Below are 20,063 nucleotides of genomic sequence, written 5' to 3'. Positions count from 1 at the left end.
CTCCATTCATTGTTGCATATAGTTACCTAAAAATAATCTGGATAATCTAGCGAAATTTATAAGAATCATACAATAAAGAAGTTTTCATTTTCTTCATTTATTTCAAGTTTTGCAGGTTCTATTTCTCAGAACATTTGTTGAATAATTTTCAAATCATTCTTCAAGAAAACTTCCTTTTCAAAAATTACATGAAATTATGAAATGTGGAAATGTGTAGTGGTTGCGGCAAGTGTTGATAGTCAATATTTAGCTATCAATTGATCCTCGACAAACGATGTTGCCAATACTATTATTTTTTCCTAGAAACAGATAAGTGAGGTTAAAAAAAACGGTGAAGACGTTCATCAATTTATTAGAACTTTGTCAAATTTGAGAAATTATTTTTGCTGGTAATAGATTCATTCCATTGTTCGCATACTGGAAAGTTTATTGAATACTGGGTGAGATAAGGCGAGTATAACGTTACGTATGGTACCTTAAGTAAGGATAATTTGTAAAATATTCAAGAAATAATATGAACCATGAAGAAACTAAAAGTGAATCACCCAAATGTGCATTTCAATATTGATGAAAAGACAATTCAAGTTTGTGAATCAAAATATGAGAACAGACGGTACCTACCTATAATTTCTCAAAAAAGGAAACGGAATTCCTGTGTCACTATTGGTCAATCTATTTGTCAATCTATTTATGATGTTAACGGATCTGGTATAGATTCATATGAATAGAACGTACACATACTAACGAACATAGATTTACCTAATCATAAATACCGTTGATAGTTCTAGATTCCTATAAATTCACAAAATTAGTACAAAGAAATCGAGAGACTTTCAGTCATTCGCATACATAATAACAACCTAAAATTATATGTCAGTGTCATCACAATTTACATCTACCTCTCAATTTACATTATCACGTTGTGTCTAGCGTTTTTTCTTAAAATGAAATCAAGCAGCATTCCTGAAAACACCAAATTAATAATACTTGTTTGATTATCATGATAAAAAAGTACTATTTTGCTACTGGAAATAATTCAATACAGAAAGAACTGAAATCAATGAAATGTATGTAAAAACACATTTCTCAAAATTGTGTGGTAGAATTGCTGAAAATCCATAACGTATTCAAGTAATACTTGTGACATTTTCACTGAATAGTTTACAAAACCGCAAAGCGTGTTTCGCTAAACAATAGCTTCCTCAGGCGTGTTCATACTAGCTAAATTTCACCTAATTAGTGCTTAATATAATATATCAATTTGAATCAAGGGACCTACTGCGAGTTGAAACGGCGTTGCGTTACCAGAGTTCAGAAATGAACTGTATGAGCATCTAAATATTATAAAAGAACATTCACTACCTCATTAAATGGATATGTTATAATATAATTACCAATTTCCATATTAGACAACATATTCAACAAAGGGGAAGAATTCAATTCCATGTATTCAATGAGTAAATTTTCCTTATTCCTAAATCTAATAATTTGTGAACATTTCAAAAAATTGAGTTTCAAACCTTCATCTTCCATAGTCGTGATTGAACCTATGCCCCTTTACAAAAAGATGGTTTGCAAATGTAGAATTGGTCTTCACGTTCGAAAAACTACTCCCGTGTTCTTTTATTCTCTGAGAAAATGTTCTTTCCGTTTGACCAATATAATGTTTTGGACAAGAATCACGAGTCAACTTTTATACTTCCGATCTATCCAACAACGAAATTTTGTCTTTATTGTTTTCAAAACGTTTGCTCAAATTATTTTTTGTTCCGATCAGGAGTATATATGTCGACTTGAAGTTCTTGCCAGAATTTCTTCACTTATTGAGTGCGTTTTTCATTTCTTTAACCATCTTAGGTAATGATGTCATTGGTAATCCATCAAACAGGTCATCCTCATTCCTCCCATATCAATTAGATCTACCCAGTATTTTAACCTTAATGCCTTAAACTGCTTTCATTTACCTTACTACTTTATCTCTTTCAGACTCTAAATAATATTCCTTATGTTGTTAGTCTATTTTTTCAAGTTATTAGCAATTTGTTTTTTCAAGATTACCGAACAAACAGCTTTGATTTCTCTGGGAAGTGGTGAATTGCATTTCAACATTGACCACGACATCTACCAATTTTTTTGTGAAGCTCATTATTATCATGAATGAATTTCCGCACTTGGAATGTCATTTACAATGATCCTTATTACATTATTATTGCCTGAAAATTCACACCCAATATTCCCCAAAACTAAAAGTTTGGACAGGCATTTTGGGATATCATATTAAAGGAGCATTGTTTTTTAGCAAATAGGAATAGTGAAGAATATTTCAATTTGCAATTGTCAATACAATAAAATTTTGCCAAACATTAACAACGTCATCCAGTTGGATCATCCATTGAACAATGGGTTAGTTTTTCAACAAAATGTCCTCCTCAGCGATATTCTCTCGACTTTTCGGGTCGATGGATTGGAAGGACAGATTCACTTAATGGCCACCCAGATTCCCGATTTGACTCCACTATACTTTTTTTAACGGGGATTTTGAAAAATCAAAGGGTATCGAATGCAACCTACTACTATAGACAATTTACGGAAATAATTTACCAGATGTTGTAGGCTCATCCTCAGCAACATTATCTCGACTATTACTTTCCGGGTAGATGGATTGGAAAGACAGGTTCACATAATGGCCACCCAGATTCCCGATTTGACTCCACTGGACTTTTTTCAACGGAGATTTTTGAAATTTAATGGGCACGGGATGCAATCTACTACTATGTATTATTTATGGGAACAATTTACCAGATGTTGTAGGCTACTTACATCTGATATTTTCCAGAAAATGAGGCAGAAGAGAAGCTCATTTATTCAAGTTAATGGTGCTCAGTTCGAACATTTGATAAAATAAATGTTTCTGTTTAGTTTCACTTTATACTTCGAAATTAGATACTTGAATACAAACTTGAAAAAGTATTTTGAAGTGATAACTCCTTATGGGAGGGTAAACCGCTTGTAACGTAACGCATAACGGCACCAGTATGTCTGACTTCCCTTTCTCCTCACTCTAACATAGTGTTCAGTGTGCGGTCGAAATATACTGTTGACAGTGAGCATATAACCCTAAACATCAACGCTTTTGAAAATTTATTAAAAAAAAATTGATGAAACAAGTAGAAGATGATCCTCGGAACATTACAGAATCTCCTAATGGAAAGTAAGTTTATTAATATTATATAATATGATTCATCAATAACAATATATATATATATATATATATATATATATATATATATATATATATATATATATATATATATATATATATATTATATATATATATATATTAAAGTGCGCACCATATGGGAAACTTTTTTTTCGAAAAGTTTCAATGAAGTTTAACTTCGGCACTTGTTAGTGCTTTAAATTTAACTTAAAATGATGCGGCCAACTGCGACCCACTGACGTTCAGTGTTTGTCAAATTCAACTTCATTTTTGAAAAAAATTTAACAAAAAGTTACTTGAAAAAGTTGTGTCTACGGCAATTTTATATCCATATGCCAAATTTTATGCAACTAGGATAAAGTTAACGTTTTGCTTATTTTTGACAGATATCCCCTTTATTTTGAAAAACAAGTTCGGTTAATTGTCATCAATTCATGTATACATAACAAACTCATCATGGAGTTTAACTTTTCTGATTCATTTTTACTTATACGGACATTTTTAGAGAGAAATTAAAAATGTGCTATGAAAATTTTAATATGACTGGTGCAAAGTTTCAATCACTTGGCTATTTTTTAAAACAAACCTTTGATTTTGAAAAAGCAGAGGCAACTAAAAAAAATGCAAATAATTTCGATAGAACTATTATTATTATTATAAATTTAAACAACAATAATATTATAGAAAACACAAATGGGTATAAGGCTATAAGTATTGTCAATCACTTATAGCCCACATTTCTGTATGTCGTCCTCCACGTTCAATACAAATTATGGTCCTTCTACTGACATCTGTAACTGCATTTTTAATAAATCGGGAATTTATATTTGCACAGTACTCGCGAATGGTATTTTCCAGATGTTGTATGTCAGTAAATGGTCTACTTCGGTACACTTTTTGTTTCAGGTAACTCCACAAGAAAAAGTCTAAACGCGTCAAGTCAGGTGATCTAGGTGGCCAATAATGTTCCCAGTTACGTCCAATAACTTTGCCTCTGAACATTTGTTGGAGGTACTGTTTTACAGCAACCGTGTGATGTATTGGTGTGCTATCAAGCTGATACCATAGGTCGTATTTAATATTCAAAGGCATATTATCTAAAACTTCATAACCGACGGATGATAAATTTTTCATGAAGAAAAATGGCCCAATTATTTGGTCGTTAAGTATCCCACACCATACATTAGTTTTAAAGGAATACTGATCACCACATTCAACTGTGAAATTGGGATTTTTTTGGGCCCACCATCGGCAATTTTGGGAACTTACCGTTCCATTTGAAGAGAACGTTGCCTCATCTGTTCATAAAATTTTATACGGAAACTTTACATTTTCTTCTCTCTCTCTTTGAAACCAGAATGAAAACCCCAAACGGACATCAAAATCTCGTTCTTTCAATGTGTTAATACATTTTGGCTTGTAAGGCCAAAATTTATTCTTCAATAAAATTTTTCTAACACTTTCTCTCTTGTAATCGGTATTTTTTATAATATCGGTTATGATCGTTTGCCCGTGTTCAATAACTTTTAAACAAATGTTAAGTTGGGCCTTCTCATCATATTTACTTGGAGTGTGCTTTTTCTTAAATTGATTTACTACGGCTCCTGTTTCTCTCAATTTCGACATTATCCTTGACACAGTAGTATATTGAATATTTTTTTCTGGATGCCGTTCATTAAAAATGTTAGCTACTTGCCGGTATGCTGTATTCTCACCAGCACATATTAAAACTATTTCTATTCTTTCCTGAAGAGGCAACATTATTGCAACAATAACTGTTGAAAATTTGACAAGTTAATCAACAACTTGACACTACCATAGCATTGTTTGTCAAGACCTACTTAAAAATTTTATTCAACGTGATTAAGCATCCTTACCGCCCTAGTTAGTGTTTATAAATAATCTGTAAATACTGAATATTGAAATTTTAATGTGATTTCAACTCTAGTAATTTTATTATTACTCATTGCAGTTTTTGAGTTGTGTCTGCTTTTTCAAAATTGAAGGTACTGACGTTTGTTTAAGAAAATAGCCAAGTGATTGAAACTTTGCACTAGTCATGTCAAAATTTTAATAGCACATTTTTAATTTCTCTCTAAAAATGTCCGTGTAAGTAAAATTTTATCAGAAAAGTTAAACTCCATGATGAGTTTGTTATGTGTACATGAATTGATGACAATAAACCGATCTTGTTTTTTAAAATAAAGGGGATATCTGTCAAAAATAAGCAAAACGTTAACTTTATCCTAGTTGCATAAAATTTGGCATATGGATATAAAATTGCTGTATACACAACTTTTTCAAGTAACTTTTTGTTAAATTCGATCTAGAAATGCACTTTTTCAATTTTTTTCAAAAAAAAGTTGAATTTGACAAACACTGAACGTCAGTGGGTCGCAGTTGGCCGCATCATTTTAAGTTAAATTTAAAGCACAAACAAGTGCCGAAATTAAACTTCATTGAAACTTTTCGAAAAAAAAGTTTCCCATATGGTGCGCACTTTATTGGTGACACTGTATATAGAGAAATACGGAATATTGTTGGGGATGCAGTCAAAAAGTACTGGGCTGTTGTTTAAAGAATACTCTTTGTTATATGGTCGAGCTTTCGGGAATGTTTATTTTCTTTATCAAGAAATTGAAAACATTGCAGCAAAATTGTAAAACAAATAGATAAAAAATAAAAAATGTACTTACTAACTTGAGGTTATAGTAAAAAGTCAGACGTTGCAATGAGAAAGACAAAGTTAATACTTTTCATCATGTAGAAAAGTGTCACACATTAAATTTTTATGTTTCAGAGAAAAAGTACAAAAACTTATTTAATTTAAACATTTTAAAGATTTGAAATTTTGAAATTATTTCACTGGCCATGCACGGCACTTACTGGTGGCGTGGTAACAACCATAAAGAAAGAGGAAACAGGAAATATTTGAAATTTGATAATTGACATTATATATAGACATTTGAATTTTAAAAATTGACAGTAAAAAACAAAACAGGATTACCAAAAGCCACACTAACAGCATGTTTGACACTAGCAAATTCAAAAGTATCTGAATATGGGTACAGTGCTGCCAAGTACTCACAATTGAAGTGAATGACAGACTCAGCACTGCCTCCAAACCCACATACTGTATGTTGCTTGGGGAACCTGGGAGAGTGAGTTCCAATTTCAAGATGTAATTATAAATGTTGCTGAGGTTGTTGAGTTCAGTCTTTTTGTTCATGTTATTGGTATTCCTTTTGATAAAGAACATTTCTTTAAAGTTTTAAGTTGCTTTCAGTACACAAAACTCGGTGTAGTTCCTTGTGTGCTTTGTGTTGATGACATGCTCTGCAAGTGCATAGGTGGTTTTATTTGTATTACAATCACTTTTATGTGACGTTATGCGTTCTGATAAAATTCTAGATGTTTGACCAACATATGTCTTGTCACATGTATGTCAAGGAATTTCATGTACTACATTTGACTTTTCTAAAATTTTCAACGTTCGTTTTGATTTTGAGAGATCCTGTTAATCTATTTTACCATACATTTCTCCAGACGCTAAGATTATCCACTTTATATATATATATATATATATATATATATATATATATACAGGCTGATTCACGGTGGATGGCACATTAGACGTTTCTGGTGAACCAGACAACGGATCACTTTGAAAATTTAATGGAGGGCATATTCGGACATTCTCTAGCCAACTAAAATATTTTCGACAATGCGGTGTTGCCGCTTCTATTAGAAAGCAGTAGCAACTTTGATTTTTCAAATGGAACACTCTGTATATAATATTATTTTTGGAATCTCCAACTATTGCCCGACAACTTTTTTTGATATTTCCCTATACCTATCTGTTACCGTTTTCGAAATAAAAATTAATTTCAATTTTTTTCTTCGAAAATCGTGACTTCTAAAAATGCCGATATCTTTTAGTTAAGTACTATGATATCAAAATTTGGTTTGGAGTTAGGTGATACTTGGACACTTCCCACACATCAGCCTAATCTCCGTTACTTCAATACAGGGTGGTAAAAAAATACAGTTTTTTCGTTTGCTTGAAAAAGTTGCTGAAATTTGATTATTTTAAATGGAACACCCTGTATATTATTGAAAATTCGGAAAGCTGCTGAAATTTGCTTTCTTTCTATGTATATCATACCTATACCTAACTAGTCAAGTTTCGGACTTATGAACATTTATTTGTGAAAATGTCCCTTCAGAAAGGTATTTCCATTCGGTATTTGGTAAGCAGGCCATGATTACTATTTGACAGTAGCGTTGTGACATTCTCCTAATAATATCGACATTTTCGTCACTTCAGAAGTTGCAAATACCTTCAAAACGATGGAACAAAACTATTCAAACGAAGTTCTTATGAATTTGTTTATTATTTTTGGACAGTGTGACAAAATTATCAGCAGAACATGTAGAAAGTTCAATGAAATGTATCCGAATCTACCGCCAATGAACCTCAAGAAATTTATACAAATTCAGAACAATTTCAATGCATTTGGATCAATTTTAAAAGCACCAAGAAACTTGCCTCGACCCGTAACTTTCGAAGACAACCAGATTAATGTCTTAGCATATTTTCACGCATTTCCCAAGTCATCGATAAGAAGTGCTGAAGAAGATTTGGGTATAAAATATTCATCGGTTCAAAGAATCTTGCGAAGACATAAAATGCATGATTATAAATTCACCAAAATTCAAGCAATGAAGCCTCAAGATCCTTAACAGAGAGTAGCATTTTGTGAAATGTTGTTGACACGCATTCAAGAAGATCCACTTTTTTTAAATAAAATTATTTGGACTGATGAATCGAAATTTTCGAGAGAAGGGATTTTCAATAGAAAAAATCGTCATTATTGGTCCAGTGAAAATCCTCACGTCACAAAAGAAGCCGGATTTCAAGAAAAATTTAGTTTTAATGTCTTCTGCATGTTGATGGACAACAAATTGAGGTACGTGATATACGAGGAGTCATTAACATCCAGAAGCTACCTGAATATTTTGGAGAATACTGTAGACAGTTTCGTGGATAATCTGCCACTCGAAGATTATCCAAACTGTTGGTACCAACTAGACGGAGCTCCTGCACATTGCACAAGAGAAGTGAGCGCAGAACTGGATAGACTATTTGATGATCGGTGGATGAGGCGCTTGGGACCATGGAATTGGCCAGCGAGATCACCCGATCTTAATGCATTAGATTTTAATTTGTGGGGAATGTTTAAAGAAAAAGTTTACAAAATACCCGTGCGTTCGAGAGATGCATTGTTAGAAAGGATTGCCCAAACATTTGAAGATTTGGATCCCAATGAAATCAGATCTGCCACCACGAAAGCAGTCAACACCCGCATTTTAAAGTGCTTGGAAGTGAACGGCCAGCGATTCGAACATATTTTGAAATATTCCACATGATTGTTTTACTTTTTTATTCATATCAATATTTCCAATTTAAAGTTTCTTGGTGCTTTTTTAAAGTTCATCCAAACATATTGAAATTGTTCTGAATTCGTATAAATTTCTTGAGGTTCATTGGCGGTAGATTCGGATACATTTCATTGAACTTTCTACATGTTCTGCTGATAATTTTGTCACACTGTCCAAAAATAATAAACAAATTCATAAGAACTTCGTTTGAATAGTTTTGTTCCATCGTTTTGAAGATATTTGCAACTTCTGAAGTGACGAAAATGTCGATATTATTAGGAGAATGTCACAACGCTACTGTCAAATAGTAATCATGGCCTGCTTACCAAATACCGAATGGAAATACCATTCTGAAGGGACATTTTCACAAATAAATGTTCATAAGTCCGAAACTTGACTAGTTAGGTATAGGTATGATATACATAGAAAGAAAGCAAATTTCAGCAGCTTTCCGAATTTTCAATAATATACAGGGTGTTCCATTTAAAATAATCAAATTTCAGCAACTTTTTCAAGCAAACGAAAAAACTGTATTTTTTTACCACCCTGTATTGAAGTAACGGAGATTAGGCTGACGTGTGGGAAGTGTCCAAGTATCACCTAACTCCAAACCAAATTTCGATATCATAGTACTTCTTAACTAAAAGATATCGGCATTTTTAGAAGTCATGATTTTCGAAGAAAAAAATTGAAATTAATTTTTATTTCGAAAACGGTAACAGATAGGTATAGGGAAATATCAAGAAAAGTTGTCGGGCAATTGTTGGAGATTCCAAAAATAATATTATATACAGAGTGTTCCATTTGAAAAATCAAAGTTGCTACTGCTTTCTAATAGAAGCGGCAACACCGCATTGTCGAAAATATTTTAGTTGGCTAGAGAATGCCCGAATATGCCCTCCTATATATATATATATATATATATATATATATATATATATATATATATATATATATATATATGTATATATATATATATATATATATATTGTTATTGAATTTAGTATTATTATTATTATTGATTTTTTTTACTGGAAATATAATTTTTATTCTATAATTGAATTTTTGTGATTATTACAATTTTGAAATTGATTTTGAAATGAATTTACTCGGCTAGACTCTTTTGTTGAGTTTAAATCCTATACAACACTCAGTATAGAGATTTTTCTCAACACCTCAGGTAGATTCAGATTCTAATGCCATACACTTACCAAGAAACAGACCTGACTGCAGCTGCACCTGTGAATAAATGCTGAAAAGATACAACTGACACTGGGTAAAATGTAAAAATGGTTCAATTTTTATAGAACTGGAAATTGTAAATATAAATAATTCGAACAAGAACGATCAAAAACTAACTCTACTTATATTAAGGAAATCGCGAAAAATTGTCTTATGTTTCTCTCGAACTGTTCAGAGCAGATTTTTATACATACTCTTTCAAAATCTTTGTTCTTTGTTTCTGTGCACGATTGTTCTGCGATGACGTTAATTCATGAAATATTTTCTTGAGTTGGCCAGAATATTTTTTTATTTGAAGATCTTTTTTATTTTATATTTGCAAATATAATCGGAATAGAAATACCTTCGTGGTGTGGTGATGATCAGGAAGTTTTTTCACAGCGGGAACAGCAGAAATACAGGATACCTCGGTGGATTCTCTCTAGATACCAAAATTCTTCAGGTATGTATGCTTTTAACACTCATAGTTTGTTATACTTTCAATACAAATAAGTTTTTTCAATAAATATCTCGAAATTACGGAAGCAAATTTTAATACGTTTAGTAGGTACCTTCCGAATACCCAAGCTTGTCCCCGTTGTTGATTTAATAATTGAACATCAACTAGTTTTCCTAACAACCAACAATTTATTTCTGTTACTTCTAAATTCTAACTTTTTTATCTATACAATTTTTATTGCTACATCTTTGCTATCTGTTTCAGTTTTACAACATATCTTTCATTCTTAATTTCGTACAGACTTTTCTAACCTCACTCTATTCACCCTATTCATAGGGTGATTCAATTTTAATTTTCCTGAAATGTTAGAATTTTCTCCTTTCATTGTTGTAATCGAGTCATTTCATTACAATATATATATTTACCTGTATTTGGGTTACAACAGGTAATATCCTTTGTGCTGGATGTTCTCTAAGTTTACTGTTTCTAGGAGTGTGTATTGTTTTTGTAGTATATTGAATGAACAACAAATCCTAACATTCAATATACTACACAAAACAATACACATTCCTAGAAACAGTAAACCTAGAGAACATCCAGCACAAAGGATATTACTTGATGTAACCTGAATACAGGCAAATTTACCTACAGTGCTTGCACTAAGGCAGAAAAGAACATACAGGAGGATTAAATAAATATATATATATATATATATATATATATATATATACAAAAACGAAAGTTATCGAGTGTCTTGATATAGATAAAGAAATTATTGATCGGACATAACACTCAAAAAATTGACAAACCATAGACACGTGTTTCGGGCTTTTGGCCCATCATCAGTATGCTGCGGCCAAGTGTAAGGATGGGCAACACTTGGTTACCAGAAGAAAGAAATACAAATGCACGGAGCCAGCCACACATTTCTTGTAAACACAAGATCTATTAACTGAAACCACAAATGTGCGGCTGGCTCCTGCTCGTGGCTCCGTGCATTTGTATTTCTTTCTTCTGGTAACCAAGTGTTGCCCATCCTTACACTCGGCTGCACCATACTGAAAAACGTGTCTATGGTTTGCCAATTTTTTGAGTGCTATGTCCGATCAATAACTTCTTACATAATCATATTAATATACATAAAATTTAAGTAATAACATAAGCTTTTCTCAAGTTAAACAATTTGAATATCAAATAGTTCCACTTAGATTAGTTTAAGTTATCACTTCTGTCGAGCGTCCGTGACGCACACGTTTTTTTGACATTGTTTATCGTCATAATGTCAAAAATAATACAAGGTTGGATACGGAATTGAAAGATGTCCGTGGTCTGTTTTTCACCTTAGAGAGAGGGTGGTTGACAAGGGATTTTTTACGTAGACATTTGTCCTCCTGAAAACAGAACTGAGTATTTTTTAATTCAAGGCAACCGATATCGTACTTCAAACCTGCATCATTCTACGTATTATTATTCAATGAAATTAATATCATTTGTGTACCAATCAAGGTAACTGCGATCGATAATTTTCAAAATAAACACATTTCGATAAAATGTCTCCTTAACTTTTTCTTGAATTCGTTTTGCTGATTGCGGTGGGACCTCTGAGTGACCTAAACTCGATGTCAGTAAATATGTTGGCGAATTCGTACTATTCCAAAAATGGAAATTCAAAAATCTCATGTCGGGAACTAATATGCATTATTGAAACTAATAACGACCACTTTGAATACTTAATACAGGCTTTGACGTGTATAATTTTATTTGCAAATTCAGTCACGCTAACAGTTGTTATTGAACCCAAGGCAATTTTTATAGAATCGTGTCGCAGAGACTATACTTTTTTATGAATATGAGCGTGCACAGAAGGTACTGGCATAAATGCAAATATAAACACAAGGGTTAAGAATGAAAAACCAACGAAGTTATGATGAACCACTTGCATATATTATTCGACTAATGAAACATTATACGTGGAAAGATCGACATTTTTATTGAGTTATATTTGAATAACACGGCACGGCCGGTATTTAACAACAATAACTACATATATCACGACAATTAAAATCCCTTGAAAAAATAGTCGAAAATATATCAGTCTTCCTTCAATGGTCTAAATCAGTGTTTTTCAAACTTTTTTATGGCGCGACCCTCTTAGTAAAAAAATCGCGACACCCCTACCATTCCCAGTTTATGTTTTATTTTTATTATATTTTTATTATATTCACGAAGTGTTCTGGCAAAGCATTGAATTTATTGGAGCCTCTGGAGACCCTCTGGTGCTGCAGGTTTTTCCGGGTTTTCCTGCAGCTGAAAAAGCAAATGCGCCACTGGAATCAATGAAGTCACCCCGGAGCGCCAATGAATTTTTATTGTTGTTTTTATTTTATTTTTATCGTTATTTCATTTTATAATACATATAACTCAAACCGTATGTACGGCGATAGTATTTTTTTATCATTACATCAATGGCTTAAATAAAAAGTGAATAAAGAAATCATCTGAATTTAGAAAAAACAGGCGCAACCTTTACATTGATATGTATATGAACCATACGAGTCTTTCCTACAAATGCTCCAATATATATAAATATATATATATATATATATATATATATATATATATATATATATATATATATATATATATATATATATATATATATATATGATGAGCTGTTTTCTCGGGTTTCGCTCCGTGTTCTGTGTATTTTCTCCCCATAAGGATTATTTTCACAACGTTTCGGCAAAGTCTCATTTGCCATCTTCTGGTGATGTCTGGTTTTTTCAACTAGACTAGTTGAAAAAACCAGACATCACCAGAAGATGGCAAATGAGACTTTGCCGAAACGTTGTGAAAATAATCCTTATGGGGAGAAAATACACAGAACACGGAGCGAAACCCGAGAAAACAGCTCATCATACTTTATCCGTGAGAATCTTCGAGTTAACATATATATATATATATATATATATATATATATATATATATATATATATATATATATATATATATATATATATATATATATATATATATATATATATATATATATATATATGTCAGTTTTTGCTGACTAGTTAAGAACAAAACTTGGGAATTTTCTTTGAGTGATCAGCAGAACGGAAGTGTACTCTTATAACACAAGTTATTCCAATATTTCGATAACATTTATTATCATCTTCAGGGTAAAGCTACAAATTTTGTATGATGGTAATACACTATAAAAAAATTATTAATATGAAAGGTTAACTTACTGTTAGTGAGGTTGGCCGTGTCGAAAAAAATGTTACATTTAAAAAATTGAAACATGTCAATACAATAAACAAGTTACTAATTGAAAGAGGTTGACTCCTCACAAGATACAAAGAAGAATAAAATTTTACTAAAAATCGTTAATTGTTTCAAAATTGTGGACTACCGGTAAAAGCCATGAGGTTGAAGAACAAAAGAGAGCGACACAAAACAATTTGACACTGTCAGCTGTCATGTAATTCAGTTTGAAAAAAGGTGTGTTTGTTTGTAGATGATAATCCATGGAACAAAAGAGAACTAATTTTGGTGCAAGTGTGATCAGAGACATCTGCTGTTCTGAGAGTGACTCAAGGAGAAAACCCAAAAATCAAATATGTTAGTAAAACCCTGCCTTAGGGAGGTTGGAAAGTTTTGTTGAAGAGAAAATGTTTGAAATTTATGAAAATTATATTAATGAAAAACCAGAATTATTATTGGTTTGGAATTCATGTAGATTTTTGTCAATATCTAATGAAAAGGCATAGATTTCACTGAGGTGATCAATCTCTGATCTTTTGTTATATATATATATATATATATATATATATATATATATATATATATATATATATATATATATATATATATATATATATAAAGATGAATAGATTAGTACTTTTTGATCATTCCCATATTGATTTCAATTTAAGAGCCACCGGTATACAGCTGTTTCAGCCTATTGGGCATCGTCAGTACCGGGCAGGCGGTCCTCGATTGAAGACAAAATGAGAAAAAACCAAGAAAGTACTTGATAAAAATAGCTGCGTAAACGCAAGCGAAACATAAGTGGAACCACCTATTGGTGTGACACCCAAGTCAACTTGCCAAGTTTTTTATGTCAGTGTTGGTGGTTTGACCAATCAACCGACAACTGCGGTGGCAGAAATTTGGGAAGCTAACCTGAAATGTCATCGGAAAACGAATCCACATGTTTCTAGAAATGATATGATATCGAGAAAGGTTAATGCAGTCAAGCTGCTGGAAAATAATTCCATGAAAATCAAAAGATGAATAGATTAGTACTTTTTGATCATTCCCATATTGATTTCAATTTAAGAGCCACCGGTATACAGCTGTTTCAGCCTATTGGGCATCGTCAGTACCGGGCAGGCGGTCCTCGATTGAAGACAAAATGAGAAAAAACCAAGAAAGTACTTGATAAAAATAGCTGCGTAAACGCAAGCGAAACATAAGTGGAACCACCTATTGGTGTGACACCCAAGTCAACTTGCCAAGTTGACTTGGGTGTCACACCAATAGGTGGTTCCACTTATGTTTCGCTTGCGTTTACGCAGCTATTTTTATCAAGTACTTTCTTGATTTTTTCTCATTTTGTCTTCAATCGAGGACCGCCTGCCCGGTACTGACGATGCCCAATAGGCTGAAACAGCTGTATACCGGTGGCTCTTAAATTGAAATCAATATGGGAATGATCAAAAAGTACTAATCTATTCATCTTTTGATTTTCATGGAATTATTTTCCAGCAGCTTGACTGCATTAACCTTTCTCGATATCATATCATTTCTAGAAACATGTGGATTCGTTTTCCGATGACATTTCAGGTTAGCTTCCCAAATTTCTGCCACCGCAGTTGTCGGTTGATTGGTCAAACCACCAACACTGACATAAAAAACTTGGCAAGTTGACTTGGGTGTCACACCAATAGGTGGTTCCACTTATGTTTCGCTTGCGTTTACGCAGCTATTTTTATCAAGTACTTTCTTGGTTTTTTCTCATTTTGTCTTCAATCGAGGACCGCCTGCCCGGTACTGACGATGCCCAATAGGCTGAAACAGCTGTATACCGGTGGCTCTTAAATTGAAATCAATATGGGAATGATCAAAAAGTACTAATCTATTCATCTTTTGATTTTCATGGAATTATTTTCCAGCAGCTTGACTGCATTAACCTTTCTCGATATATATATATATATATATATATATATATATATATATATATATATATATATATATATGTATATATATACATCGGAAAAGTCTAAGGATATTTTTAAAAATGGCAATAATTTTTTTTAGATCGCTTTAGGAAAAAAAATTGACGGGTGATTATTAAACGAATGTAACTTACAACAAAATTTATTAAATGGTCAAAAATACTGAGTGCGCATATAAGCAAAACTAAAAAAAAATATGGCTCTTCTTTGGCACCCCGAAAAAAAATCATAACACAAAAAAAATTGGAATCAGTACAAAGTATGGCCTCCACGTTGGTTTATTACGGCCCTACATCTATCGTACATCGACAACATGAGATTGTCAATGTCTTGTTGAGGTACATTTGCCCATTCAGCGATTAAAAGCTCTCTCAATTGAAACGTTGTGTGAATGTTCCCCATATGCGGAGTAATTCTTCGTTGAAGCATGTCCCACTCATGCTCGATGGGATTCAGGTCCGGTGATTGTGCTGGCCATGACAATACATCAACTCCTTCGTTGGTGAGCCAGTCAGTCACTAGACGCGCGACATGTGGACGAGCATTATCGTGCATTAGGTGGAAGTTTTCACCAACAGCACCAGCAAACTGAAGGACGATAGGTAGAAGAATGGTGTCGAGGTACTGTCGAGCTGTGAGGGAGCGATTTGGAAAAACGAGATCGGTTCTGCCGCCGATCATGATTCCGCCCCATAGCATTACTGTACCACCTCTGTATGTGTGGACTTCCTGGACGTGTCTCAAACGTTCATTATTTCCAGGTCGTCTCCACAGTCTTACCCGACGAGAATCTGGATGAAATCCAAATCTAGATTCGTCTGTAAACAAAACTGTGACCCAATCATTTGCATTCCAGTTTTGATGTTCTTGACACCACCCTAATCTTCTACCGCCATTGCCTCTCGACAAAGGTGGACATCTAAGTGGCCTTCTGTTGTGGAGATCTGCTTCATGCAGTCGATTTCTGACAGTATCACGACCAATGGTTACCTGGTGCGTCTGCTGCAACACGTTAACCAACTCAGGTGCTGTGATTGTCGGTTGTCTTCTTGCGGTTAAGACCAAAAATCGGTCTTGAACTGCAGTTGTAGCGCGTCCTCGCCCTGGATGTTGTTCGGCTGGACTGCCAGTTTCACGGAAATGCCACCACAATCGACTGATAACACTTTGGGAGACCCCCAAACGAAGAGCTACATCATTTTGTCGCATGCCACCTTGAAGAAGCCCTACAGCTCTATTCATCTCAGCCAATGGTAAGTGATGGCGTTCCATGTTAAAGCACAATATTTCCAGTTTAATTGCTGAGCAAGAACTGCATAGAATGTACAAACTCGACACTTTCAGATTATTCATTTTAGCCGAAAACCTACAGTTTGTAAAAAACTTGATTTGAACAGGTTTTGTTCAACCCATAGAAATCTACAGGGTGGTCGAGTGTACCAATTTAATCGAAATTAAACGACCTCATGCATTTATTTTTATGATATTTAGTATGTTATAAAAATATCCCTAGACTTTTCCGATGTATATATATATATATACAGAGTGACCCATTTGAAAGCGGGCCACCTCTCTAAAACTGTTATTTATTATCCGATTCAGAAGTTTTTTTTTTCAATAGATAGAGCGTCAATAGTTCTATTAGAGTGCTGTGAAGTCGAAATATAAATAAAATTTTCAAGGCCTACTTCGAATTTTTTTCAAGGTCAAAAATCCAAAAAACATACTAGCGATTTTTTTATATGAAATTTGACGACGCCACTGGATTTGTGATGCTTTCAAATGGTTGTGACTGAAATTTCAAGATGAAATATGTTTTTTTAACAGAAATATAGCATAAGTAAAATTTTTATCACTTTATCTAAATATTTCGAATTGTCGTCATATTAAATCACAATATTATTAATAATATCGTTTAAAATGCTCTTTCACGTCGTTAGCAGTCGAGCTTGTAAACAGCAGTTATTCAAAATGGTGTCAAATTATGTTTCTTTCAAACAGAACTCCATAAAGTATAGAAGATAGTTATGTCCATCAAAACACTGCAGTTTTTTTGTCATCAGAGAAATGAAATATACATCTTTACATCAAATAGTAATCAATATTCAATAATCAATAATAACCAATACTGATGAAATAAATGAACTACAACAAAAAAATGGATTGAGATGAGAGTGCCCAGACATTAATTTCCGTACTTTGTAACTAATTTCCGATTTAATTCGATACGTTTATTCTACCATTTTCTAATGCTAACTAATCATAAGATTCGATCAAAATTCGATCATTGGTTTGGGGTAACATTTATGCAAGCCTGGTCTTATTCTTTCACGCAGTTCCTCTTTGGTGGTTGTCAGTTATTCCGAATATCTACATATCTTGGTTTCATTCAAACATGTTTGGGATGCCACATTTCGAAAATATTATTTTTATTAGAAGGCTTTGAAAGTTAAGTTGCCGTGGAGATGACAAGTCATTAAAATAAAAGACGAAAAGACACAAATTTGTCAGTATTAATAGTGAAGTTTATAACTCTTCAAGTACCTACACTAATAAAGAAGTATGGCAGATAATTTGACTTTGCAGGAGAAAATTGAAATAGTAAAACTTCGTGGTAACAACGACAGATCCGAAAGGGAAGTATGTAGAATTTTCAATAACATGCATCCGGAGCGTCGAAATATTAGCAGAGCTACAGTTGGAAGAGTAAACAAAATTTTCAATCAGTATGGAGCTGTTAGTAAACATATCCTGAAGAATATTAATACTGTACAAAGGCAGAGACGAAATAATTCTGAACGAATTCGAAATTATTTTAATAATAATCCGAAAACAAGTGTGAGAATTGCAAGTTTGGACATCAACTTACCGCGTGAAACAATAAGGAGAAATCTTAGGAAATATAATAATATGAAGCCCTTTAAACCAAAGTGTCTTCACACCTTAGAAGAAGGCGATAATGAAAAGAGGATGGAGTATAGTTTATGGGCTCAAGGAGAATATCTAAATAACAGGAATTTTCTGAAAAAAATTTTGTTCAGTGACGAGGCAACATTCACAACCAATGGAACAGTTAATTCTCAAAATTCAAGGTACTGGACGGAAGAAAATCCACATTGGATAATAAATTGCAGAAGACAGTACTCCCAAAAAATAAATGTTTGGTGCGGAATATTACATACCAGAATAATTGGCCCCTTTTTTTTTGAAAACAATTTGAATGGTCAAATTTTTTTGAATTTTTTGAAAAACGAGTTTTCCAACGCTATGGATGAACTTCCACTAGCAGAAGAGGCCCATATTCTATTTCAATTAGATGGCTGTTCCATCCACAATAGCAGGATTGTTAGAGATTGGCTGGAAGAAAATTTTCCTAATCGGTGGATAGGGCGAAATAGTTCACTGATTGAGTTTCCCCCCAGATCCCCGGACTTGACTCCACTTGATTTTTTTTTATGGGGCACCGTTAAGGAAAAAGTATACAAAACTCGCCCAATGAGCAAAGAGGAACTGCGTGAAAGAATAAGACAGGCTTGCAGAGATATCACCCCAAATCAATTATTGAATGTTTTGGTTAACATTAGAAAACGATATGATAAATGTATCGAATTGAATGGAGATTTGGTGGAACAGTCCAAAATTTAATGTGTGGGCATTGTCATGTTAATACATTCTTTTGTAGTGGTTCATTTATGGTTTTAATATTGATAATTATATTATGATATAAAGATGTGTATTTCTATTCTTTGACAACAAACTGCAGTGTGCTAATAAAGATAACTATATCGCACATAAAGTTGTTATGTTCTGAAGAAGTATTTCAAACCATATTATTTACAAAATTGTTATTTAATATACAACTATTTGAATTATTTTGACAGTGATTGGTATATTTTACTTATGCCATATTTCTGTTAAAAAACATTATTTTATCTTGAAATTTCAGTCACAACCATTTGAAAGCATCACAAATCCAGTGGCATCGTCAAATTTCATATAAAAAAATCGCTAGTATGTTTTTTGGATTTTTGACCTTGAAAAAAATTCGAAGTAGGCCTTGAAAATTTTATTTATATTTCGACTTCACAGCACTCTAATAGAACTATTGACGCTCTATCTATTGAAAAAAAAAACTTCTGAATCGGATAATAAATAACAGTTTTAGAGAGGTGGCCCGCTTTCAAATGGGTCACTCTGTATATATATATATATATATATATATATATATATATATATATATATATATATTACAATGTAGGTTTTCACGGATGGTAGAATATGATGTGAAACGTCGACTATCGAATAGTACACAACGGATGAACACCCGGAAAAACAACACATCATATATATATATATATATATATATATATATATATATATATATATATATATATATATATATAACACATGGATCAAACTTTATCATGGACTACACATATTCAAAATCTGAGGAAGAGAATGATAGCAAAAATAT

General features: G+C 32.9%; 1 protein-coding gene and 1 long non-coding RNA gene across 3 annotated transcripts in view; one reads left to right on the top strand and one right to left on the bottom strand.

The window, feature by feature from the left end:
- LOC141481573 (uncharacterized) overlaps nt 1-20,063 on the bottom strand; it is a 196,040-nt gene that overhangs the window by 131,160 nt on the left and 44,817 nt on the right. The window contains exon 1 of one of the 2 annotated variants that reach the window (XM_074173299.1): nt 10,248-10,489. The exons of the other annotated variant lie outside the window; for it this stretch is intronic. The gene's annotated coding sequence lies outside the window, so the exon portion shown is untranslated. Of the gene's footprint in view, nt 1-10,247; nt 10,490-20,063 lie in introns of those variants that run through there. 2 annotated transcript variants of the gene reach the window in all.
- The window catches only part of LOC141481574 (uncharacterized), a 40,189-nt gene continuing 30,366 nt past the window's right edge, over nt 10,241-20,063 (top strand). The window contains exon 1 of the long non-coding RNA XR_012465044.1: nt 10,241-10,346. This is a non-coding gene — a long non-coding RNA (uncharacterized lncRNA). The remainder of the gene's footprint in view (nt 10,347-20,063) is intronic.

This window comes from Leptinotarsa decemlineata, unplaced genomic scaffold (assembly GCF_025532065.1).
Source record: "Leptinotarsa decemlineata unplaced genomic scaffold, Ldec_3_MD MMD2_tig00000218_RagTag_RagTag, whole genome shotgun sequence".
In the NCBI taxonomy this organism is placed as follows: Eukaryota; Metazoa; Arthropoda; class Insecta; order Coleoptera; family Chrysomelidae; genus Leptinotarsa; species Leptinotarsa decemlineata.
The sequence above is the reverse complement of the archived record's forward strand: the minus strand, read 5'-3'. Positions and strand labels throughout refer to the sequence as shown.